The sequence below is a fragment of the Anastrepha ludens genome, chromosome 3, assembly GCF_028408465.1.
Source record: "Anastrepha ludens isolate Willacy chromosome 3, idAnaLude1.1, whole genome shotgun sequence".
NCBI lineage: Eukaryota > Metazoa > Arthropoda > Insecta > Diptera > Tephritidae > Anastrepha > Anastrepha ludens.
Window position 1 is genome coordinate 119,664,959 of NC_071499.1, and position 25,841 is coordinate 119,690,799.

Below are 25,841 nucleotides of genomic sequence, written 5' to 3' on the forward strand. Positions count from 1 at the left end.
TAACAGTTAATTTTACTTTTGTAGTAAAAACAGGAGGTAAAGCCTTTTGGCAATGGTAAAACAGCCTGTAAGTCATACACAGCTACATTGCTTTTTCGGTTCTGCATAGCTCCTTTTCTTCGAGGTGTGTGTTGTAAGCTTGCACCATTTTCACTCTTTTTCCATTTTCATTAGCATTTAGGAAAGAGTCGCAGAGATCGCATTGATCTTTCTTTGGTTTGAAAAAAGCAATGTTAAATTCTGTGTTGAATATTCGATAAAACATAATTTTACTCCCAAACTCCAAATTTTCAGCTTCACGAGATTCTTTGTAGTCGTGGTATAGATACTATACTTTTACTGCTTTCAATGAACTCGCGAGAAGTTTTAGCACGTAAATAATGGGACTCGATTCTTGGAATATTTTGCATAAATTCTCTCATACTGTTTTTGATTTCTGGGCCTACTGTAATATGATTATCATGCTTTCCACGAAGATCCAGCTCAATGACTCCACGTTCGTCCTTATTTTTTATAACTGTCCGTATAACTTTGTCATTTACGTCAAGGGTTGCTTTAAAAAAAGTCTTACACACTCTAATAGGCTCTGAGTTGAGCTCAAAGAAAAAAGCATTATTAAGTTTGCGAAGCCCATCTGTACAGGTGTATCTGTATTTTGGTTTAATTTCTTTCATATGCCTGGCTATAAACTCTCTCTGTCTCTGCAAGTCACTGCAACCCCTATATTTTTTAAATATTTCGAGGCGCATCGATTCGGAAATTAGTTCATTGCATCGAAGTCGGCACTTTGCTCTTTTTTCGACTTGGAAAGTGATGTATAGAGGCTCCAGAGTTTCTTAAAGATTTTTGTTTCTGTTGTTTCTTGTTTTGATATGTATGTTGACATATATCTAGAACGTGTTCTCTTCCTACTTAATCTTTTTATACCTTCTTCTTCTTCTTCTTCTGAGTACTCTTCCGAGGTGCTGCTTTTTCCGGACACACAAAATTCACTCCCTGAGTCACTAAATGCATTAGTACTACTATCATCATCACAATGAGGCACACTACAATCAGTTTCCATTGTGCTTGAGTAATGTTCAAGAATTGGGCAAGACATTTTCATCAAAGGGATCACAACTAAAAATTCAATTTTGTATTGCAAATTATTTAAGATTTTACAAAAGGCATGCAAAATAAGTAAACAAACAAAAGACTAATACCAATATCATTAACATTTAATTCTTTTTTCTACTTTAAAATAAAAAAAATTATACAACTTACGACGCTCACGATTATTTAATCAAAGAAGGCACATAAATAATTAATACTGTTAATTGAACTAACTTTTCACAACTAAAGAGGCACAATGCAAAATAATATACCACGAAATTTATCACTTTTTACAGTTATAGAGGTAGAACTCAAAATCAAACTCTTTATGTGTAATAAAAGTAATCAGCTGTTCTTGAGCCCATTAACGCAACTAAAAATATTTCTCTTTAGTTGATCGTGCAAAAGCAACACACTTGCCATAAAAATTGACATAACGGTATTTTTCCAGTTAAAGAAGATAGTAATGTGAACGAAATATTTGCAGCAGTTAGAAATGTGTACTCTGAATTAATTTATGCAAAAAACTCAGTTTTGGAAAATTTTGAGTTGTGACCCTTTTGTATTTAGGGTGCGATATACTTGCATGTTCAGGAGAGGCAATGTTAATATGTTAGTAATATCATACTAAAATTGAGTTTATGGAAAAAAATGGATTCAGAAAAAATTTCAGTTGTGACTCTTTTGTATTTATTGTGCGATATGGAGTTTTTTTCTATTGCTTTTACCCGTCGAACTTTAAATATGGATTTGATTTTAAAAAGAAACTACATAGTTTTTTGAGGCAACATATTGATCTTTAAGATATTAGCTCTACAAAGGACCAACTGCAATGGAAAATTTACTACTAGGAAAAATTTGTTTCGTGTTTGTCACTGCTTTTTTTCAATATCTCATACGTTTTTACATAAATTAAAATTTCCATACTTCATCCTAACTCTTTCAAATGAGACGTTCTGTGAAAAATAAATTTTCAAATGTTGCAAAATTGTATCGAGCAAATTACATGGTTGCGATATTTCTTAATTAAAAAAATATTAATAAATAAAAAATTAAAAAATTTGCATGAAAAAGAAATAAACTTGGAATTTTCATATTATTAAAAAAATAAATATAAAAACAGCTTGAATAAATAAAAAAAAAGAAATAGATAAAAAAAAAATTTAATAAATAAAAACAAATTATTCTGGATGCTTTTTAATTCACTGAAAGATTTCTCAAAGCTACACAAAGAGATCGTAATATGTAAAACATTTCATTACCAAACCAAACAACCATCCAGCCCAATATTTTGATATTTTACAGAATAACCAAAAATCCTTATAAAACTTAAAAAATACAATTTCCATAATTTTTTTTTAATATAATATCTCCATATAAAGTCGCAATTTTTGACTGTAACACCTTAATTGCTTTGGGCAGATGTAAGTGCGTATGTTACCTTATGTTAAAAAAAAACCACTGTTTCGAAAAAATATTCCAGTTTAAAGCTTTGTGCATTTTGGTAACAATATTATTTCCACAGAAAAAACAATAAACGCTTTACATCAACGAATATATAGAATATGAATATTTTTCATATTTTACGTGGTCGGATGAGCGAGTACACACGGAAATACATATGTATATTAATAAATAACGGTAGGATTCATCCAATTTCGTATGAGAATGCAAATTGAGTATTAAATGTGTACGTACGTATGTATGTATGTAGGTACATATGTCTTACATGGTATAGCTTTAACCCAGCAAACAGACCTGTCATACTTTTGACAATTTCACGCATTTCGTGTTTCGCAAATTTAAAATGAGATTTAAATTCCACTTTTGAAATTAGTTTGCGATTCCCTCGAAAAAATTTTGCCTAGCATCACCCATCTCCGATAAACTTGGAGTTAGCCAATCATTTCGTCTACCTGATCAATGCAGTGTATTTCAGGCGGAAGTCTCTATCATAAAAGAGGGACTTACGGTAATAAAAACGAGAGTATTATCCACAAATGAAGTCTTCATATATTCGGACAGTCAAGCAACAATAAAAGCGCTAGAATCTAAAACACACTCATCAAAAACAGTCATAGAATGTTTTAAACTTCTAAATGGCGTATCTAAATACTACAAAGTGCACCTTATTTGGGTGCCAGGCCACAGGAATATAGCAGGGAACTGCAAGGCAGATGAACTTACTCGAACCGGTACAACGCTTGATCTCCAACTGGATAAGACGGTGATACCTATCCATCAACAAGGTAAATACAAGTTGGCAAAATATCACAACATGCGAACTAAGCAGACAGACATTGAGAAATGGAGCAGGGGTCGATCAAAAAGCTTGTTAAGAGTTAACAGAGAAGCTATAAGAAAAATGATAGGGGTATTAACTGGTCATTGTTTAATAGACAGCCACGCTAGAAGGTTAGGACTCCCGTACTTCGATTTCTGTAAAAGCTGTCTTAATACAGAAGAAGAGGAAAGAGTCAGACACCTTTTATGTGAGTGTGAAAGCTTAGTCATGAGGAGGCTACGCACTCCTAATACGGCATTTTTAACTGATGTAGCGGACGCATCTAAAGCTAACGAAGCTTTGCTCGTTTATTAAAGCTACCGGATGGTTTGAAAAGGAACCCATAGGGTAAGGACCTCTCAATGGACCTACGAAAGGTCTAAGTGTGTCGTTGCGACAGCCACCCTACCTACCTACCTACCCACCCACCCATGTCTTAAAATAAATTGAAGTGCTTTAAAAAATGTCAGCGTCCAGTAAAACCAAAAACTGGAATATAAGTAAATGTTAAATTCAGCTAATTAGCGAAAAAACAAGAAATAATTGAAGAACAAATAAAATACAAAATACATGCACGCTAACAAAAACAAAAAGCGAAAAATTAGGGGCATTTTGTAGTAACTTGGAACTGACACATTATTATACTAAAACTAAAATTCAATGGGCTATAAAATCGGATACCCACAAAAATTCTACAAATTCTGGCTAAAAAATTTTAAGTTTTGTTGAAATTTTGTGCTAATTTTCAAACTCGGCATTATAATATATAATATGAATTTTGTTGTAGTACGAATTATATTTTCATAAAAAAATCTACAATGATGTACTTAGTACGCAGTTTTCCCCAAAAATACCCTTAGCTTTATAACTTTGAATATTTTGCAATGCCAGGTTATACTTGAATTCATTGGATTTTGTACAAAATTTGGACAAGTCATCCATAAAGCCTTCGATTATTGCATTAAACAATTCAGCACTTTTCGCATGCCCATTATATTGAACAGTTGGCAACAAAATGGCGACCCGATGTTTGCCCTCTAAGGTATCAACGCCTTGTATAATTGTTTTTGCGGCAAAATCTTTCGAATTACTCACACAATGTTGACAATGCAGGCAAATAATATTGGTTTTTGTAGTTATATTGAATATAATTGAATCTTTGGATTAAGTTATTGTTCGTTCCCTCCCGATAGTCTGGTCTACGTTACCCGAACGATCCGGAGAACTAAAGGGTTTTCCAATAAGAGGTGTTATTCCCGTAAAAGATCAATGGTTTCGTTGCTTGTGTGGCACGTAGCGCCGTCTTGTTGAAAATAAACGTTGTCCAGATCAATACCATCCAATTCCGGCTATAAAAAATCGTTAATCATCTTTCGATAGCGCAATCCATTCACCGTAACTGTTGCTCCAACTTCATTTTGCGAAAAAGTAAGGTCCAATGACTCCGCCGGACCATTAAACACACCAAACAGTCACACGTTGAGGATAGAAAGGCTTTTCAACAATAACTCTTGGATTTTCTGAGCCCCAGATCCGACAATTTTGCTTGTTGACGAAGTCACCGGGTTGAAATGGGCCTCATCACTTAAGATGATTTTTCGATGCAATTCCGGATCATTTTCATGCCTTTCAACGACTCAATCAGCAAAGACGCGACGTTGTTTATGATCGGTCGGCTTGAGTTCTTGTGTTAACTGGACTTTATAAGCCTTAAGACCCAAATCTTTATGCAAAATACGGTGTAATGACGTTTGTGGAATGCCTAATTCCAAAAACAACGAGGAATTTATACACCTTCTTCAACACTTTTGGATACAACAGCAATATTTCCGGCTGTTCTTGAGCGACGTGCACGGGTTTTATTCTTCACATCTCTAACTTGTCCCAACAGCTCGAAATTTTCCCCCAATTTCTTTATTGCGGTACGACAAGGTGCTTAACTATGACCCAAAAATGTTAGAGTTTTACGAACCGTCTCTGCCAAATTTTCACCATTTTTATAGTTTAGCGTGTATGTTTCCATTTTTATTAATGACGTAGTTTCTACTTGTCAAATATCAAAAAATGACAGCTTCAAAAGTGACATCTACCGAAATAGCGGGCTATTCAAAATAACACCTATTATTGGAAAACCCCTTTATATAATCGGCCAAGGACTCCAGCAGCACTCCCGTACATGTATGGGGGAATGTTTTGCTGCTACAATAACAACAATACGTTCTTGTTAAATTTTCTGCTTTTATTGCCTTGTACAAAATCCGCTTTATCAATAATTTTTTCACAACTGCCAAAAAACCATTTATAATAACAAAATCTTCATTATTAACCCGGATCCCTTCGCTGGGCACACTAAAATAGAATAGATATGGTTTAGAACAGAAAATATATGGTTTTCATATTATTTATTTCTTTATTCCTTATTCAAGCGCTTTGGCATAAACAATATTTTTTGTTTTTGAGTAAATATAAAATATAAATTGAAAATCAGGAAAAAAGAAGATTGTTTTTAAATTTCAAATCAACGCATATGAATAACTAAGAAACAATCGTCTTTTTTCCTGATCATCCATGAATTTTTCGTTTCAATTTATATGTTTTATTAAGCATTGAAGCTTTTTTAACCATTATCCATTTATATTTTTCAAAAAAAAAAACGAAAAAAATTTTTTTTTCCACGAACACATAATTTCATTCGGATTTCACATTAAATTCTCAAATTTCGTAAGAAGTTATTCACTGTTCCAAAATCCACTCCAAAAAAATTCACAAACAATTTTTACATATTGCACTTACGTTTTTTCCTTATGGCATCCAAATCAGAAAGAAATATTGACACATTGTAACTCACACTGTCAATTTGACAATTCAGTTCCGCCCCAAGCGTTAAAAATGTAAGCGACATTATGGCTGGTTCAAAAGAACGCTGTACCCGTTGCCAGTGCTCCGAATTACAACCAAACTTTACGAAACCCATTTTCAATACTTACTTAACAATGTGCGTAAGTTTGGTTTAATTCGGTTTAAAGACACGGCGGGTTCACGTTTTGGCATATATTTTGAGACCCTAGTCATCAATAGATATGAAAATTACCCCGTATTAAAGCACTTATCAACAGCTTTCATGTGATACCCATATTGTACATACACAACCAAAGGTTACCCGGGTCGACATTTTGACCTATATCTCGGGACCCCAGTCACGGAGTGGCATGAAAAATACTCTGTACTAAAGCATTCACCAACAGCTTCAATTTGATATCCATATTGTACATACACGTCCGAAGGTAACCCGGGTCCACGTTTTGACCTATATCTCGAGACCCTATCTACCAATAGGTATTCAAACTATACGGAAACCATCTTCAATACCTACTTAACAATGTGTGTAAGTTTGGTTTAATTCGGTTCAAAGACACGGCGGGTCCACGTTTTGGCATATATTTCGAGACCCTAGTCATCAATAGGTATTAAAATTAACCCGTATTAAAGCGCTTATCAACAGCTTTCATTTGATATCCATATTGTACAAACACATTCTAGGGTCCACGTTTTGGTCTCTATCTCGAGACCCTAGTCACGGAGCAGATGGAAATACTCTGAACTAAAGCATTCACCAACAGCTTCCATTTGATACCCATATTGTACATACACATCCGAAGGTTACCCGGGTCCACGTTTTAACCTATATCTCGAGACCCTATCTACCAATGGGTATCCAAACTATACGGAAACCATCTTCAATACCTCCTTAACAATGTGTGTAAGTTTGGTTTAATTCGGTTTAAAGACTTGGCGGGTCCACGTGTTGGCATATATTTCGAGACCCTAGTCATCAATAGGTACTAAAATTACCCCGTATTAAAGCACTTATCAACAGCTTTCATTTGATACCCATATTGTACATACATAACCAAAGGTTACCCGGGTCCACGTTTTGACCTATATCTTGAGACCCTAGTCACGGAGCGGCATGAAAAATGCTCTGCACTAAAGCATTCACCAACAGCTTCAATTTAATATCCATATTGTACAAACACATTCTAGGGTCCACGTTTTGGTCTCTACCTCGAGACCCTAGTCACGGAGCGGCATGAAAAATGCTCTGAACTAAAGCATTCACCAACAGCTTCCATTTGATACCCATATTGTACATACACGTCCGAAGGTTACCCGGGTCCACGTTTTGACCTATATCTCGAACCCTATAAACCAAAATGTATCCAAACTATACGGAAACCATCTTCAATACCTTCTTAACAATGTGTGTAAGTTTGGTTTAATTCGATGCAAAGACACGGCCGGTTAGCGAACACACACAAAAAGTTGACTTTATTTTATATATAATAGCATTACCCTGTGGGCTTCGCACCACCATACATAAAATGTTTTTTTATATCGCAAGAAATTTTTCATATTAAGTTTTCTTTATAGAACTCGTAAAATGTTTAAACAGTTGAATTAGTTAATTTTTTTCATTCAACATACTTTCTAAAGATGTCACAATAGCCTTTTCTGTACTTTTTTAAAATTTTATTGTTGTGGTCAACTACATACATACAGGTAAGGTGAAAGGTGATAAAAACTGGTAATTAAACCTTGATTCTTTAATTTCCATTTCACTTTTTTACGCTAAATAAATTATGCTAAAATAAATAAAGTTAAAAATGTTTTTCCAGTTCCTCCTGGAGCATTCAATTTTTTATTATATTTGCGTCCAAAATGACTTGCAATTCGATAAAAAATTGATGCGAAAGTTGATTGCATCGCAAAAAAAAATTGTTTTCTTGAGGGCGAATCATCAATCGATACGAATAAAAATTCATCGCACTTACGGTTTTCGTTGATTTTTGACCTGCGATGCAAAAATTAATTAGCGTATGAAAATTATTTAAAAATCATATTTAAACAAAAATAAAATGTATATGTACCAGTTGTTGGATTTATCATTGGTATGTTGATATGATAGCCATCGTCCCCTCTCCAAAACAAAATGGGGTATTGCAATGCATCATAACAGCGATGGAGTTCTGAAATACGTTGTAATTGCTCATTTCTACGATACAAAACAATATCTCATGGCTGAAACTGTTCACCAACCACAACAATAGCTACTTCATCAATCGTTGGTACATTGAATCGTCTGGCGTGCTCCCAATTGGTGTTTTATCGGCTTTTATTATGATTTGTGGCCATCGGTGGGCATCAGATCGAGTGCCACTTTGAACAATTTCACCAATTCATTGTGTTGATGGAACATTCATTCACGATTGATCTTCTCGTATTCGTCGAAATTGCACAGCGCTGATCTAATTCACGATTCTCATCACCAATAAAATATATTTGCAAAAATTGATGGTCACCAACTGGGAATGGTAGCAAAGACCCAGCTCTATGGTATATTTGACCTTGAATCTGTAAAGTTCGAGAAATATATGTAGATAACGGATCTGAATTTTTAAAAACATTTTAACTGGTTGTAGTACATAAGAATGCAATCTCTTAACCTGAAGGCGAGTTCCCAATTGGTTTATATCTGCAGTCCTTAGTTACCCAGCGAAAAGAAAAGTCCTCTTTTCATTAGCATTTATCAACAACTTACAATGGATACTCATGTGGTTCAAACACCTCCTAGGGTTATCCTGGTCCACGTTTTGGTCTATATCTCGAGACCCTAGTTACGGAGGGGCATTAAAAATACTCTATACTATAGCAATCATCAACAGCTCCCATTTGCTACCCATATTGTACGAACACATCCTTAAGTTATCGGGGTCCACATTTTGGCCGATATCTCGAGACCCTAGTCACGGAGCGGCATCAAAAACACTCTATAGTATAGAATCATCAGCAGCTTCCATTTGCTACCCATATTGTACAAACACATCCTAGGGTTACCCGGGTTCACGTTTTGGCCTATTTCTCGAGACCCTGGTATCCGATTTTTCAAAACACAAACCATCTACTGAATAGTCCAAACAAAGCCTAAAAATTTGGTTTGGATAGGTGAGCCCGTTCTTGAGTTATAAGATTACCAAGGAAATGTAACTTCTTTATATATATATAGATAAGATTTTTTTCAGTTTGTGTCCGAAAAATCCAAATATCTTGCGGAACCCTATTTTTTTCCAAAATAAAATATAATCTATGTTACTCGTGTTAATGTAGCTTTCGAATGGTGAAAGAATTTTTAAAATCGGTCCAGTAGTTTTTGAGCCTATTCATTACAACCAAACAAACAAAGTTTTCCTCTTTATAATATTAGTATAGATTATTGTTATTATTATTTATTTATTAAATTATAATTAAAATTATAAAGTAATATGTTTACTGCACTAGCTACCAGGGCTATCGGCTAAGTCATTACGTGAAATAATTAGTATTACTTATTGTATATTATATACTTATATTTATTTACATACTATACTTATCTATTCTAATATCTTAGATTAGATGCGCCATGTTCAAATGTTTTAAAAAGTTGAAAATGAGTTTTACGTTGGTTTCTGATGCATTGGAGAGAATTTCAATTGGGTTTTTATTTGCAAAATATTGCGTGCGTAGATGGGAAATAGCGGTACAACTTAGCAAAATATGACGTACACTTAGATCAGATTTGTTGCAGAAAGTACATGAAGGTGGTTGAGAAAGTATAGATTATTATTATTAACTTCACTGGGTTCTCCATCTTAACTACTTGAAGAACTATCGACGCCTTTTTCAAAACTATCTTTGATGTCTCCCTTAACCATTGCGTTCTTACTATGTATTAAACGTGGGATTGGAAATTAAATGCATGCGTTATTTTTCAATGGCTGCAAATCTTTATATTCTTTTTTACAGTTTCCTTGTGCAGTTCACGGTCAAAGAAGTAAAAAATCAAGTCCATGCGCATTTGTTTTTACGAATCCATAAGGAGCCCGTGCCAATGGGTCAAACCGTCAATACAATTTTCTATCTTGGCGTTAGGAAGCCTTTGTTGCATCGCATTCTTCGAATTCACCCTGAATACCGCGAAGGGGAAGCTGGCGCTTATTGCATGATAATACACCATCTGATTGAGCCACTCTTGTGACTGATTTTTCTTATTCACCGTATTCGCCTGATATGGCTCCCTGTGACTTCTTCCTATTCGGAAAATTTTATTTGGCCATGATTGGAAAACGTTTTGCGTCCGTACAGGCCATCCAAAAGAATTGTACCGACATCCTGAAGGGCATTCCGTTCAATGACCTGAAACACTCTTTTGAAAAGCTTTTAGATCGCGCATAATAGTACCTATATCGAGGCCAAAGGGGACTATTTTGAATAAATAAACTCAAAGTTATTAGAACGAAGCTCCTGTCGTTTCTATTCTAACTCAGCCTTGTTTATTTTGGACTTCACCTTGTATAAATTAAACAATTCTATTTATTAGACAATTTTATTTTACGACACGATCACTTTCAAAGCCGATCTTCTTCTGTTCTTGTTTTACAATATTTTTCTTAAGCTAAGCCTATCCAATTTTGCTAACCGTTAATCGAAAATATGTTTTTGCTAATTCAATCAAATACCAATCATAAAAAACATTTTCCAGGAATTTATCTACCCCTTTAGCGTGCCGTGTGCAAAATCCTTTGCAATCAATGAAGATCATTCATGTAGTTGTAGTTACAGCTTCGTTCTCATTCAACTCTTGTTGTTGTCGCTCTTACTACTTATCTGTCGCTTAGCGTGCCGTGTGCAAATGAATGAAGATCATAAGCGTTCTCATTCAACTCGTGTTGTTATCACTCTTACTATTTTCTGAATGAACTTTTATCAATGCGAGCGCGTAAAATCATTATGAGTATTTAAAGGTAATAATGAGGAAAACATACAGTGGTGGTTTTAATAATCCTTACTTAATTAGTTGGGGAAGTTAGCACGTTCCACTAACTTATATAACAAGTTATTAATAAGGAAATGATAGAGCTTAGCAGTATTTGAAAAAAAAAAAAAATTAAAATGATAAAAAATCAGTAAGAAAAATGCATTCAAAGTTGCTACTAATAACAAACATAAATGTTTGTTGGGATACCTTCTAGCACTGCCTTTGAGCTACATACATAAGTTTATGTCATTTCATATGTGTACCTATGTATGTATGATGTGTAAATATGTAAAATTTATTTAAAAAAAATCCTTTCGTAAAGGTCAATAGTATTTTCTGCAGAATTTAAAAATTGCCTCTGAATGTAAAAATAACTTTATTTGCTTCTCAGTTCACTGAGCTACAGCATTAAAAAATTCACACGAGTGAAATTGCAACCTCGCTCAAATTTTATTTTATGTCGCGATGGTTATTAGGTTAGAGTGTAACAGTATTATTCATGACGCTCTGGGATCGCTTCTTGTTAAGATGATTTATTTTTTCCATTTATTTAAAAATTTTATAAACTTCCTTGAATTAAAAATAAAATTTTAAATCTATAACAAAATAAAATTTATTAAAATTGAAAATTGTATAATATATTTTATTCATCTATAATTCGATACAGCAATAATTTTGCATCAGGGAATATTATTTTAAATACATATATCGCACTTGTTACGTTAAAGCGTAACAACTCAAAATTTCCAAATTTTAGTTTTTTGCAAGAAAACAATGTACAGTGGTCATCTCTACCCACTGTAAAAATCGTTCAGTGGTTTGTCTAGTCTTTCGTTAAAAAAACCGTTATGACTCTCTCTTTGTTTTCAGAATGACTTCTTTTGTCTCAACTAAAGAGTTACATTTTTAGTTGTCTCCAAGTGTTTGAACAAATTTGTGTCACATAAAGTGTAACATTTTGAATTGTCCCTGTTTACAACCAAACGGTTTGTTTAAGTTACGTGTTATTTTTTCAGTTAAACAGAGACAACTCAAAATAACACCACTAAGTGTATAAAAAAATTTCAGGAAAAGAGTAACAACTCAAAAATTTATTATTTTAGCGCAACTACTAAACAAATAAGAATGAAACAACCATTATATTGTTTTTAATGATATTTTCGTGCAATTACATATTTTTTTCCTTGTAATATATTATTAATATTTACGGAAACAGTTTTTCGTCTCTACTGAAAATGTTCAGATTTTGAGTTGTTACGCTTTAACGTAACAAGTGCGATATATGTACATATGTTTAAGTATACATATGATATTTATAAGTATTGTTTTTTGGTTGTGCACAAAATGTGCCCATCTCGGACTAGTCGGGGAACAGTGTGAATCACATATACATAGGTATGTATATCTGCCCATAAAACAATCTACCGCTGCCTTGGCCTGTAAAACTTTTTCAATTTTACTAGAAGGGGAATTTCTTAGACATTATTTTCAGATATTTCTTGCTATAAGATATCTACCAAGATAATATAGGATGATAGTGGTTTATGAAAATAAGTTTCAAATCTTCTCCAAAAATTCCAACTCACAGAAAGTCTCCACCAAGGAGTTATTCATTGCATTCAATATTTTTGTATGTAATCACTAAAAAATTTAGCGCGCCAACTACGCACTTTTTATATGGGTTTGTCAAACCGTAAGTGGAAATAATTTTTGTCCCTACCTAACTTTAATCTGAATGGTCAAAGTAAATAATTGTTACAAAAAAAAAAACCCCTAAAATCATACTTACAACTCCGGTTTGTCAAAAATTCTTCTCAAGGAAAGAGTTAACTATTAACAATCACGCCCTATGATGTTAATAGTAGCTCACCTAATTCCCGAATGATGTATTCCAACCAATTTTCATCTTTTTATACGAGCCACTTTGCTAACCATCCACGAAGTACAGGCACAAGAGAATTTACGCTGGCTGCATAGAAAACCAAAACCTTTGTGTGGAAAGGAGAACTGGTTTTATAAGAAATACAAGTTTGTATACATTAGATATATATGTATGTTAACCCCGAAATCCCGTAATCTCGGGATCACGATATTATATATGGCTCATATGATTACTGAGGTGAGTTAGGGTAAACTAATTATACAATTACTTCTTTATAGCCTGTTGGAGGTCACATAATGGAGTCAAAACGCCGTTTTAGAGCTACTTGGATAGTGCCAGGTACTTCAACCATTTCCCCTACCTACTACTACTTTATGAAATTTTAAGGGGTAGTCAGAATTTTCAAAAAATTTGATGTTTTTTGAGTTTTTTTTAAGTATGATATCTTAAAAATATTGTGTGAAAATTTGAAGTGAATCCGACAAATACTTTTCGAGTTATTCAACAATTAACAGAGGGCGCACGGGCACTCCGGAGCGTTCCAGCAAAACTTTAAATGCGTTTTTCTCAAAACTTTGTTTTTTGAACTGGTGGTCACTGTAACTTAAAAAACACTTGGTAGATTTCAATAAAATTTATACTGCTTTTGAAAAATCTAAAAAACTTGCGCCTGATCGAAGGATTTTTTTTAAACAATTAATTGTCGATTTTTTCTCGAAAATCTGAGGCCGCCATATTGTTAATTTTGAAAAAAAAGCTCGATCAAGCACAGGATTATCTCTTAAGTAAACTAATTTCTCTTGTCCGATTGATTTTAGATGAATCTCCAAGGACTTGTGATGATCACTGCAAGGGACTTCTGGAGAAACGGGCTTCACACAAACAGCGTTAAGTTTTACAATTATTAATTTTTTTTCTTGAAATTTTGCTTAAGTCAAGTCGAAAAATTATGTATTAATGCTATGTTTTTATTTTTGTAAAATAAAGCAATTGCTAGCAAAAAAAGTTACTGAAAATCATCATTTTTTCGAGCCTCTGACTACCCCAACCCCTTAAACGATTCATCAAACAAAGTTAAGTCACTAAATTTTTAATCAGCTACTAAATATTACAATATCCAACTTGACATTGGTAGGTCACGGTGGGAAAACTACGTTTTAAGACAGACGCTGTGCATAATAGAAACGGAAATGGAGTCTCATTAAACTTCAAATACTTTGAAAATAAATTATCTTAAATTAATTTCAGTTTCACTTTTTATTGTAATTTTTAAAAATAAAAGAACCTGTTTTTGCTTACATTTCATTTTCTGGTTAAAACAATAAGAATAAATGCAAATTTTTCTATGGGAACGGGCCAGTTAGACGTACTTAGGTAGTAGATAAAGCAAAATCCCGAAATGAAAACATGGCAATACTTGCAAATCTAATAACGAAAAACTACATCAAAACCAAAACATTTGCAGCTGAAGTAGAAAGTAATAATAATTTCTAATTTCGAATCATGTTTCTGTCCCATAAACAGCACCGAAAATTCAAGATCCCGAAATTTAGTTATTGGCACTGAACGCTAGTATTAACATTTCTAATATACTTGCTTGCACAATGGGAACTCGCAGCTAAACGGAGGGTGAGAAATATATACAGTGAGTCAAAAAAGTCTGTACATAAAACGTAAGTGTCATGCGTGTAATCGAATTGAGTTACTTTTCAGAATTAATCGAGGCGTATATATGCGAGGTGGTGGCACTACACCATTTCCAAGAGTGCTTCAGTGAGCGTCAAATGTAGTTCAGTATAGACAATTGCTTACAGTTTTAAAAATTATACAGTTTCTGAAATATATTTTACGGTTTCTGCAGTTTAATTGACTACAGTCCAATCGTGATAGTCCGACACATACGGGACCGACACGTTGTCGGATTATCAAATATTCCGGACTACCGAAGGTTCTATTTAGTGACACGAAAAGACAGAAAAAAATCACATCAACACCGTCAGAAATCGCGAGAGAACTGGCGTCGTTCAAATTTAATGACAAATACGTTGTGACCGGGAAACAAAACACAATCCCCCTCTGCTGCTCTGCTACGACTGATCAAAATAAAATAATGTCAATTGCATCCATAGACGTTATGAGGTTGTCGGATTACCGAACGTGTCGGATTAAGAAATGTCGGACTATCACGATTGTACTGTATTCTGATGTACATTTTACTGTTTTTGAAGTACAATTGACTATTCTGAAGTGTATTTTAAGGTTTTTGAAGTACAAATAACTATTCTGGTGCATTTTACTGTTTCTGAAGTAGAATTAACTATTCTGAAGTGCATTTTACAGTTTCTGAAGTAGAATTAACTATTCTGAAATGCATTTTACGATTTTTTAACTGTAATTAACTATTCTGAAGTACGTTTTACGGTTTTTGCTGTACATTTGGAAAAGGTGTACAGCAACAAAAATATTTACATACATTCCGTATTTGCACTTTGGTATTTTGAATGCCAAAATTTCACACAGAATGTGAACAAACAAACAAAGGAACAAAGAAATAAGCAGCTTGCTTTGACAATAAAAATATCAAATAGGAAGAAAAGAACAAATTAGCCGAAGAATGAACACAAACTTATTGAAATTTTTTTTATTATTTTTTTATTACAAAAAAAAAACGGACTACAACTTACTGTGTTAAATAAGTTGGAATGGTTAAGCGAGTATGACCTTTAATGAAAAAAAAATAGTACCAATAATGGAAGAAAAAAAAAGTAAATAGTGCAAGATTAAACGACTCAGGAGGTGATTTATGTTACTTGGTTTTTCTGTAAGAACATGACTATGTGTATTTATCTGAACTCTTCCCAGTTCATGCATATCCTTCATTGTTATGAAACTCTATATGTTTTCTTTTATGTGAAGTTCAATTGTGCTGCTCTTGGCTTAGCTCACCTAAACAGTATTTAGAATATCTGAGATGGCTTCATAAAAGTCCCCCAAATTAAGTAATGTCACATCCTGTTACTATTTAAATATTATATTTAGTAATCATTTTATATGATTATTTTCATACCTCACTGTGTGTATTTTTAAATCAGGTTGCTTAAGGTTACTTGCGACATAACGGGTATTCACGCAGTCAAAATTGTTGGCACTGCGTAACAGCAGATACCAATCTGTTGGTACAAATTGCTTAGTCTACGTTACAAAAGGTTTGGTTTAAAAAGGACAGTTCAAACATAGTGCAAAATACCTTTTCAACCACCATTGCTGCTCCTGCGATTGATGAACGTATTTCACTTTAAGGGTTGGCGTCAATTGAATTCAATTAGGCTTCACTTGTCTTTGTAGTACTCGTAGAAGTAAAGTGTTTGAAATTAGTGGCTCACGAGTACAACACGAAATACTAACCCATATAAAGTGTTTTGGCATTTAGCTCATTGTAGGCCTTTATACTGCAATTTCGAAAAAGTGAACGATTAAATAATATAATATTTAAGGATTCCTAAGTCACACTCTATATAATGACAGTATTGAACTGAATATGTATGAATATGAAAGCCTCTTTTGTTGCTTAACTTACTTACCGAATGCACGGAGAAGGGAATTTTGTAAAAACAATATACGAATGATTTATAAGTACTTGCTATGAAAATTATCAGAGAAAATTGAAGATGATGACGTCTGAACTAACAAAACGTTTCAGCTCTAAAGATATCCGATATCATTCTTGCTGGTGCTGACAGAGGATGAGTAGATATTTGCTGAATTGTTGAAAATTTTGTGTTTTTAATAAATCTATGCTCTTATTAACACTTACAATGTATATTAGGGTGAAAAGTTGCTAAGTTCCGATTTCCAAATTTTCCAAAGAAAGAATAATTTTTCAAAGACATTCTCTTCAAACACTTATTTGACAACATCTTTTATACGAAATTTCGCGTATTTTGAGATAAAACCATTCCAACGATTTCCCCAAAGTTGATGAAAGGTTTTTGTACGCTTTATAACTTATCAGATTTTCTGAGAGTATTTTGGGCTTAGCGAAGTGACATATCAGCATCATAGCAATTACGGCTCGGAGTAAGCAAGTGCTTCCTTAGTGGCATATCACTGAGTAGGAACGGCTAGAAATAACGTTCGATTTTAATTTTTTTTTGCTTATTGAATTAAAATAGATGTTTTTTAGACAAAGTGGACTTAGTAACTTTTCACTCTAATCTAGCGATATGGTGAAATTTGTATTGACAATCTTTGTCTTACATTAAATACGGTTTGAAGCTTATAATGAACTTTGGATATGTTTTATTTTGTCAGAGAAAAAACTCTCCACGTTCGGAATGTGAATATTAATATGTACGTATGTTTCAGATAATTTTCTAAGTGGGAAAATAATTTAACATTTCATTGACATTTAGTAAAATTACACAGAAAGATGTATGTAAATCGTGCGACCTGACAAGTCAAGTTATGGTTTTTAAAGTCTATTACACTATCAGTGCCCTCCAATGAAAAGGTACGCAGATTCTGGAGCGGGAAATTCTTAGCAAATAATTTTTAATAATTTCCTAATTTCAATTTTGTGTTGATATCCGAATGTACACGGCGGAAGAAAAAAATAACAAATCAGCTGTGTTACTGATACCACCTTCAATAGATTCGCCTTGATTTTTTCATATAAAAATTATATCATCACTTGTGACAACTGTACCCAGTCGGTCGAACAGTGTGTGAATCATCTTTACTTTCTGCAAGAATACCCCAACCTGCGCAGCGCACAATAAAATCGACACAAAGCTGAGCGCAGAGCACAATCGTACAAACACACTAACGTATATATACATATACGCTCGAATACATTTTCTTGCTGTGCTCAGCCAAGGCAGATAAGATAGTCGTGCACTGTGGCGATATGAACGCACACATGCACATACACAGGCACGAACATGAAATCAAACAGCTCGCCGTTGCTTGTTGGCTTTTCTATTTTTGGTTTAGATACTGAAAGTCAGTTTAACTGAATCGGTATAAATAGTTCGTACATTAATTTTTGTATGCGTGTAATTCTCAAATGGTTTATTAGAAAATGTATTGACAAAGTAGTTTGTTGGTCGTGTGTGGTTATCGCTTCTCGGCCTTATGGCTAAGATCAAAGTGTAGATCCTCCATCGGAGGACAACAAATGTTAAACTGATTTTTGGAAATGCCAACCTCTGCCACGGGTTGGCCCAAATTATTAAATAAATACAACAAGAAATGTGATAACGCTTTTTATTATAGCTTTAGTATAAAGGGACAAGATAAATTTTTGTATGAATACAAGCAGCCGAAAATGGAAGAAATTTGTAAGTTTGTTTTTCTTCGGTCCGTTTGAGTATTTTTCTTTTCATTTCTACAATATTGATTCAAGGAAGTACGAGATGAAGGCAGAAATGTTTTTTCATAAATCAAAACTCTGCTTACTTTGATGATAGCTTCTCGTCATCTGTTTTAGTTTATTTATTTAATAGAATTAAGGGGATTCCTTGTGTGATTCAGCTTCTCATTAACAAAAACAATTTTGAGCGAATTGGAAAATTTTAGAAGACGTTTCCGTGGCCGGAAAGCCTTGTTTTTTTGACTATTATTTGATTTTAAATTTAAGCGAATATCTGAAAAGGTGAGTCATAAATAAAAAATCGCTGGTGCTTTTAACTATTCAGAAAAACTTAGAATTAGCTCAATTTTATTACAAAAAGTACAATTCTTAAGTGAATTTAAAAAAAATTTTTTTCGGTCGGCATTAATCGGCTTCAGAAAATCCAGAGTTGATTTAATTTGCTACATGATTTGATTAGATAGGCAAATATGTTTCATTCTATTTTAAAATTTCACAAGACAAAAAAGTTAAAAAAATAAATTTCACAATAATAAACAATAATTCTAATATTGAAATGGTGTCAAAAAAACCGACTATTTTTTATTGAATTTATCGTTCATTTAGGAAGAATTCTCCACACAAATAGTTAAAAATGGATAAAACATTGTAATTAATTTAATATTTTTTAAATTCAGATTTATTTATTTACCGTTATGCCTCCGAAGCAATTCTCATCCACTTTACATATGCCGAGGTATTTCCGATTCATAGGCATTCGCTCGTACTCAAAAAGGGCGCTCGTCTTGCACGTTAATTCCATTCAGGGTTGACAACCTTGCGTGCGGACGCATTGCAGTGTTCACGTTCAACTTCATATAAATTTTGAAGTGAGTGATTTTTGGCACTTACCTCTGTTTTATACGAACGTATTGGGCACTCCAGTGGGGTATGGCTTTGCATATCCAGTGCATAATTTTTGTGATGTGAGACATGAACTGTCAAAGTGCATTGCTTTTGCTTTCGGGCAAAATTGCGTGGCATGAGAGCGTTCAGTCTCGTCTAGGTGATAAATAAGATTTGAAAACATTGTAAATGTAATAATTAATACGTACGTTTGCCCCAAGAATGATAGAAACAAGATTGCGCCCACCAGAGCGTACGTGACGTCACGTTTGCTGAGTTGTGCAGTATTGCCAACCATTTGCTCTTCACAATAAATTTAGTGCTTTTTTATACCGAAAATGCGACAATTTTTAAGTTTGGTGTTTGTTTCTTTTTGTTTTTAATTTACGGCTAGCGAAACTTTAGGTTAAAAAAAAACTGTATTATTATACAAAAGAAGTTTAAAAAAGGCCACTCTGAGAAGATTTTAGTGCTAATGAAAATTTTTTTACTCCTATAAAATTTGATAATTTGAAAGTGTAAATTTAATTTTTGGCTCCATTTAAGGCTATGCAAAAATATTAAATGCCCCGCTCTCAACTCTTCTTAAGATTGAAAACCTTTTTACACATTTTAAAAAGCCTTTGAATTTATTGAATGCGAATTAAAACCATAGAGGTGTAATCGTTTATTCCGGTCATCAATCCTTAGTGAGACATAGAGCATCAAGAGGTGTATTCATAGTTAAAATAAGCAACAAAATACCAGAAAATACTAAAGAAACCATACTGACATTTTTACAAAAAGAGTACCTTATCTAGTTACATCACTTCAAATATAGCAAAAAAGTCGTTCCCTTAACAAAAGAGTTTCGCTTAACAAAAAAAAGTCATTAATTAAATTGTACATAAGCATAACACATTTATTTAAAACAAAACGCACATTTTAAAGACAATTTGTCACGCATTCAAAGTTTTTCAAGTAATTCAATAAAAATTTGGTATTTTATCTTTAAATGCGTTTTTATATCCAAAGCTAGGCAACACTGCAATAGCGGTACATAGATTTGACTGCTGAAAGGAGAAGAAGAAGAAAAAGTTGGAAATTAAACATGTATGTACATAAAGCGAGAATTGTCATATTGGCTGATAAGATACGATTGAACAATGTATGAATGTGGATTTTAATAGTGTTGATGGAGTTGCGCTAGGAGAAGTGCCTTGAACGGATGGTGCCACTGGATGGATGGCGGAGGTAGTGTACTCAGTCCGTTGCTCGGTGGTCAGTTACTATTCCTATAGAAATTTTAAAACATTTAACTTCAATTTAATTAAATATTATAAACATATGTAAGCAAATAGACTTATGCGTGCACATACATAGATATGTATGTATTTGTGATCACAAACAAAACGTTTTTGTAGGCTTAAGAGTTGCATCTATGGAACAGTGATCGGCTTATGCAGTTATTGATATGATTAAAGATATATGTATGTAGTAGATATTATTGTTTGTTATCAAAAATATATATGCATATTGAGAAATTTCGTCTCTTTGTTTAATACTTGGTGGCCCTGAAAAGAGCCGTTTTGTCACTTCGATGAAGAGCACATCTAGGTCAGTATTTTAGTATATTGTCGTTTTCTTGTGCGGGCGTTTTCAATAAGTTTTTTATTAAGCTTTCTATTCATAAAAAACATCCTCGCCCTAAAAAATAGTTTTTTAATTTTTATGTCGCAATTTATATGAGAAGCTTGCTCAATATGTTTTTTAACAAAATCATTTGTTATGAGCAAACTATCTTCATTCATTGCTCTAAATACTGACTCGGGACTACTTATATGTTCCATCATGCTGCTGCTAGGAACAGATAAACCACCTTCATTTAGGTGATTTACCCAGGTATAGGAGGGATCATCGGTATCTTTGAGAGAAGTGCTGGGAATATCGTCTCGGAGTCGACGGCAAATATAGCCAGCTAAGTTTTCAAGACCATCATATTCGAGATCATCGAATTCTGTTGGCTTTATATTGATCGGCCATTCCTCGGAAATTATTTTTTTCAGTATGACACCTGTAGAAGTAAAAATTAATATGTGATGTGTAAAAAGCAATTATTACCTGTAAGCGATGGTTGCAACATTTCCAGATCTGGTGTATCATCTTCTTCAACATTTGCTGCGTTTGTTATTTCATTATTTAATTTCGTCCAAGTAAGTATCCCCGAAGTCGATACTTGAACTTTTGTTGGTCTGGGTGATCGTGCAAACCATCTTTAGCTCGAATGATTCCAAAGAAATTTTCCAGCACATCCTGGTTCAAGCGGTATGTCAAAACGTACTTAATATTGTAACGGCTTTGAACGCTTTCGTACAACAACTTCAGTGCATTGTTCGACTTTATGATACCTGCAAGTAAATATTCGTATGTTATTATTTCACAATATTTGTTTAGGTTGAAGTAACTACATATGTAAATTTTATTCAGTTTAGGTATTGGCATAAATATATTAATTTAGCCCTTTGAATTGGCAGTGAAGTATATCTTCCTATCACCCTCATGTTTTTCATCATTTCCGTCATGCCATCTAAAGTCTGGACTTGCTCCTTAATTGCTAGACCGTAGGCGAAGCACCGTGTTCTGGAGTCAGCACGTGGTATCCTGACGTTCATCACATCAAACCAATCGTTAGTCTAAAAATGTTATATTTTAAATATAAAAACAAGTATGTAGACATACATGTGTATGTATGTAAAGCTTACCAATTTAAATAATTGAAAGCACTCTTTCCAATTGTGGCCACTTAAATGTCCCAAACTTGCTGCTCTCGTAATTGCCATTGCCACGGTATGTGAAAATATTATAATTTTGCTGCCAGTTTCACCTTTTGCCTTTGAGGTCCAGATTCGTTTAAGTGGATTGCTGAAATTTTATGAGTTATTGTCAAATCCTTGGAGGTGCATGACAATAAATCAAAAACTATTTCTTTCTTCACAGCTTTCCCTTTTAGCATGAACCCTTGGTCCAGAAAGTGGTTACGGAGTAGTTTCAGCATATGAGGAAGGTCAGCAAATACGAAGATTTGCTGCTCATCAAAAACCAACCTGCAAGAGCGTCATATGTTACAAAATGTGAAATAAACTACGCACGGTGTATATTTCATTAAACTTACCACGGCTTGTACTCATTTATTCCGAGCTCGTTAAGGAGGGACCTGTTTTTGCCACCAAGATCGCCCACAATCGCTGCAACGTTGTACCCGCAGTCTTTACATTTTTGCAAAATATTAAAAAGCACGTTCTTCGTCATTTTACAGTTGAAGTCGTAGAAAACCGGCTGCTTCCATTTACACGTAAGTCCTAAAAAGACAATTAATATATGTATTATAATAATTTCCATATATCTTATTAAATGTTTATTGCAATATGTGTTCACCTCTAAGCATCGCTACTTGCACAAAATGGGCAGGTTCTAGTGAAGCGTCCGTAGAAGAGTCATAACAAATAGGTTTGTCTGACCTTCATTTCGTCGAAACTCAAAACACGTACCTTTTGCACAATATCCATTTCCGTAGAGTCTTTTAATAACTTAAAAACAGGTTTAATCAAACCTCTGGATATATCAATTTTTTGTGCCCATTTCTGAAGCGTTCGAACTCCAGGTAGCGAAAAACCTTTTTTGTACAATAATCTATATGCTTTTGGACTTGCGGCATATAATGTAATGGAATTGGCGATATCTTCTTGAGTCCAGATAGGTTTTTTGATACTAAATTTTAGATTTGCTACATGGCCCTTCGTGAAAATGGTCTCTAACTTTTTCTCCATGTTTTTAGACACATTTTCGCATTCCTCCAAGCGCTTTTGCAGCTGCTCCATCTCGTAGATGTGCTTTTTGTTTTGCTTGTTGTAGTTTTGCTGAAGTGCTGCCAGTTTGAAGTCTTTCTTTTTGCTTTCCATCAGAAGGGATTTGTTTTCGCGCTTTCATGCATCCCTACATGTAACAAAATTAAAAATTAAAACTTAGGAATATATCAATATGTTTATACCGCCCTACTGCTTTTAAAAACTTACAAATCTGATTCCAGCTCCTCAACTTCCCGCAAACTGCTGTCGTAGTAGAAAAATTTGCTAGGTGTTAGCCACGGGCATTTTGGATAAATTTGTTTCCATAAGGCTATTTTCCTTATTCGCATTGTCTATAAAAATATAGCCAGAAACATATTTCGAAACTCGTTTGTAAATTTAAATTGATACCTTCGTTGGCTGCGACAGATGCACTCTGCTGAAGTAACTCGCTAACGATTTTATTATTTTCTTCACCTTTAACGTTTTCGGCATATTGGGGACCCACATCCTCTGTGTAAATAGTGGGCACAGCACCACGCTTCAAAAGGCGATTTTTAGCAAATCCTAAGGCGTTTGAAAAAACCATATTGAACTCAATTGTTTTAAAAACTACACATTATATACATTACCCATTTCGAAATTTAGTTGGTTTTCAATGCTATCACTAGTAAAATGCTTCATACATATAAAACTCGTTTTGGGATTGAAGGCATTTCCTCGCCGGCAGAAATGCATCCACTGTTTGCAGAGCGCCTCATCCTTTGGAAATATAAAAAAAGCTTATATAACACGCTTTATTGAGGTTCTTACTATCATAATTTTTCACTGCACATTTCATTTTTCCTTATTTTTCACTTATACACTTTCACGAATTATCTTATTTTTGCGTAAATATTACTAAACCGTTTGGTAAATTAACGCACATTTCAAAAAAGAAACGAATATTCATAAACATCAACAATAACCGCAATCATGGGCAATGTGACCAGATCTTAAAAAAAAAAGTAAAGTTAAATAAAACTAAGTGAATTATTGAACTAATTTTTAAAAAATGTATATTTTACAAAATTATAAACATTACATTTTAATTAGAAGATATTACAAAAATTTCATGAAGAAATAACTAAAACTCGAAACTAATTAACAAAAAAATTCTAAATCAAGTTACGAAAATATTAATCTGGCCACATTGGTGCTAAAATCACGTCACTCATTGTCAAATTCGGTGAGAGCAAAGTAACGGAACCACGATAGACGCCATCTCATTATTCTCTCCATCGTGAATCAAATCAATATTTTATACATACATTCTTATCTGGCGTATTAAAATTTTGTTCAACGTTAAGTATTTCTTCTGTTTATAATTTTTTCTTTTTTCAACATTTTCACTTACGGTGTTTTCGTCACAATACCGAAATCAGGTGACACTTCTTGCAAATTAAAAGCTCGTTATTTACGCTAATTGTCCAAAATCAGCAATATGTCCTTCCACTGGAATCGGTGGCATATAATTCGTCTTACTTGTGCAAAGGTGTGCAGGTCTTGGCATGACTTTTGCCAATAATCTTACGGTTTTGCCCGTATGGGCAGTATTCACCTGGGCAAAATGGTTTGCCAATATCTAGTCTTTCCATCGTAGTTCCATTCGACATGATTTTATCTGAACTGCATAAAAGGTCATTTACCCTTCTTAACTTGTTTTGAATAGAATTTACATTTTTTCATTTTGATTTATATTATTTATACAATATTTAGTTGAAATTTTAATTCAAATTTAAAACTGTTAACGCTCAATCACAAATGTAAACATACGAATACAAACAAAACATGTAATTTTGACGTTGTTCATATCTACGGCGAAAACTTCAGCTGGGTTCACAGTGCACATACGTGCATTAATTAATAATAAATATCGCGCATTTGTGATACAAAAGACTCACAACTCGAAAAATTCCAAATGTTCAGGAGAGGCGAGAAAATGTACAATTGATTGCAATTCATAGTCAAATTGAGTTCCATATAAAGAAGCAGCGGACCTTTTTTTAATATAATTTTTTTTAATATATGTTTTTTAATATAATACTTTTTTTAATATAATACTTTTTTTAATATAATTTTTTTATTATTATAATTTTTTTTAATATAATATTTTGAAATTATTATCAATGTCAAATGTTATTATTATTTTTTTAATGAATATTTTTTTTTAATATAATATAATAAAGCATGGCTGAATGGAGTGCTGCCAGAAGCAAAAAAAAAAAAATAGAATGCGATTGAAAACGAAGCAACATAGGAACATAATTTCCACACCCTCTTTTTTGTTAGAATAATGAGGGAATGGGGGTCTACAACCTCTAAGATGTATATATTGAGTTCATAAATATATATAAATACAATATCGATATGATTTTCGAAATACAGTTCAGCTTCACGTAAAACTCCTATGTGCAGCGGAGACGGTGTTGCACTATCATAATATAGTGAAAATTTGGAATTAAAAATCGCGCGATTTTTTATTCCAAATTTTAGTCTGCGGCGCTATTTTTTTTTTAATAAAATATATACATATGTATATATATATAAAATATATTCATAATATAGTGAAAATTTTGAATTAAAAATCACGCGATTTAAATATATATATA

The 25,841-nt window shown here is 33.4% G+C and overlaps 1 non-coding gene and 1 pseudogene across 1 annotated transcript; both read left to right on the forward strand.

The window, feature by feature from the left end:
- The first annotated feature begins 18,227 nt into the window (after window positions 1-18,227).
- Window positions 18,228-18,394, forward strand: LOC128859402 (U2 spliceosomal RNA; annotated as a pseudogene).
- Window positions 18,395-19,250: 856 nt separating this feature from the next.
- LOC128859423 (U11 spliceosomal RNA) lies at window positions 19,251-19,479 on the forward strand. Its single transcript, XR_008454161.1, has one exon. It is a non-coding gene; the product is annotated as a U11 spliceosomal RNA (small nuclear RNA).
- Window positions 19,480-25,841: the final 6,362 nt, after the last annotated feature.